This window comes from Austrofundulus limnaeus, unplaced genomic scaffold (genome assembly GCF_001266775.1).
Source record: "Austrofundulus limnaeus strain Quisiro unplaced genomic scaffold, Austrofundulus_limnaeus-1.0 Scaffold86, whole genome shotgun sequence".
Lineage (NCBI taxonomy): Eukaryota > Metazoa > Chordata > Actinopteri > Cyprinodontiformes > Rivulidae > Austrofundulus > Austrofundulus limnaeus.
The window spans coordinates 233,320-235,625 of NW_013952488.1; the positions used below are offsets into that span (position 1 = coordinate 233,320).

Genomic DNA, 2,306 nt, shown 5'->3' on the forward strand with positions numbered 1-2,306 from the left:
TTCATCATCTCCGCTGATTGTTCGAATAGCTCGTTCGTCACACTTCGACTCAATCTCTGAGTGTTGATTTTATAGTAGTTAAATAAGCTAATGGTAATTCATCTGTCGTTTTAGTTCGTTTTTCCTACAAAGTGAAGATCAAATCAAAGTCTTACAGCCACCTGTGAAAGACCAGACTCAGAATCACCAGAGAGAGAACCCCCTTTCTGACTGAAGGACCAGCAGCTGAACAGACACCCCGAGTGTCTGACGGCCACCACACTGAAGCAGTTTGGGAAACATCACCTGAAGATTCTTCAGTCAGCCGACGCTCCTCCTGGTACCGCCATCAGCAGAACAACAGGGTAAAGGTGAACACTTGTCTTGGTGAAACACAAGGTGCTCAGACGTAAATTTGATATTTATCTTTGTAGGAGGTTTGGTAAACTAAACGTTTTTCTCGATCTTAATTTAACTAGGAGCCCCCAGTTAAAAACCACAGCTAAGCAGCTTATCTCACCTCACTCCTAGTCTCACTCACTCCTCAGTGTTTATTTTTGTTTACATGTTTGTTTGTTTATTTGTCTGTCCATTTGTTAATTCACTCATGATAACAAACTCTCTCAGTTTTACCTGGTTCAAACATGTCATTATTCATTCATTACATGACATAGTTGTAAATACAGTACATTTAATCTGTAAATAAATGGCCCGTGGTGAATGTGCCAACATAAGCTAATCTCATTTTTGTGTCTTGATGAAGATATTCTGGTTCTGATAAGACAAGAACTCATAAATCAATTTGGGTAAATTTATTCTGAGACTGATTACAATAAAGTTACAGTTTTTCATTTCTTTCCTGGGTCAATATCTGATTGAATTAAGAATGTGGTGCCTCGAGGAATAAATTATCCATTTCAGAATTCTAGCGTTTAATACCCCTACATGTGTCATTCATTTTACTGCAAATCTACATTTTTATTGTGCTTTTTATGTCTGCTTTTTACCTATTTTATGTTTGAAATGTTAAGAAATATTTTGTCTAAAACAGTAATGTAACACACTAGAAAATAATGTGACTATGGAAAGCCTGTCGGGACAAGTAAACATGAATTTGACCCGTATACAATACGCAAACGATGTGTAAATGTGATATGTTTACGCTTCAAAATTTAATACGGAATTTAAGTGTAAATTGCGTGTTAACTCCCTGTCAACAAACGACAACAACATGCTGTTTTGCCTTGTTCGAGGTGCAAACTGACCTGTTTATGTCCCTTTTTGTCCCAGTTTGAGTTGTGTCACTTCTCATTGGCTGCTTCTGATTCAGGGCTAAATCACTTTAGCAAAGAGTTGGGCGCCTTGCACCCTACTCTGCTGGAATAACCTTCGCTCTTTCTGCTTCATTAGTAAATATTTATCAAAGTTGTGAACTGGCTAACAATATGTCATATATCATAAAAACACAGAACATTCTGCATGCATTAAAAATGAGTGGAGAACAGAACAGTTAGCTTATCTTACTCCTCAGTTCAGTTGTTTAGCCCTTAACTTAAAGCAGCCAATTAGAAGAGACTCGACTAAATCTGACAGGAAGTGATGTTGCTCAAAAGGGACACAAACAGATGCTGTTTGCACCGTAACAAATGACATACTTTACACTTTGTTTACGTGTTGTAACACGTAGTTTACATGTTAATTACGCATTAACTTTTGGTGCATTTTGTGCACGTATAAGCGTCAAATTTGCGTGAAATTTTTACATTTATTTGACCCGTTAGACTTTCCATATATGATACAAAGTGTAACTGGTCGATTATTATTGCATACCTGAAAAATTAGCCATCTAAAAATAAGTTAAAAATACTAAATTATAGCCTATAATCTACTCAAAGTAATGAAATAATCTGCCAGTTCAGTAGGGCAATTGCACTTGGTATGGCTTCTTGAAATAAGGAAAAATTTCCAGGCTAACGAGATTAATAATCTATCGGTCTCAAAACAAGATTAAAATTTTTTTTTGGCTTGATATAAGATTGTAAGACTTGGTGAGATGGACAATTTTTGCAGTGTATTAATAATATTTAACATAAAATTTAAATTTAATGAACTTTTGAGTTATTTTCAAGTAAAACTATAGTTTTTCTATTTTATGTTTGATCAGAAAAGTGTCTCTCAGCACAATTTCTTTGAGGGGCGGATTTTGTGCTGACATGGACTTTGTGTTGTGTTGCTCAGTGCAGGATTTTTGTTGCTAAAGTTAGTTGCTGATAAAAACTGTTGAAACTGGAGTGGGACCAGAGTTGAAGCCCACACTCCCTCGCGTG

At 36.1% G+C, this 2,306-nt stretch overlaps 1 protein-coding gene across 2 annotated transcripts in view; it reads right to left on the reverse strand.

Moving 5' to 3' along the window:
• The window catches only part of stum (stum, mechanosensory transduction mediator homolog), a 33,666-nt gene that overhangs the window by 22,770 nt on the left and 8,590 nt on the right, over positions 1-2,306 (reverse strand). The gene's annotated exons all lie outside the window — the stretch shown is intronic.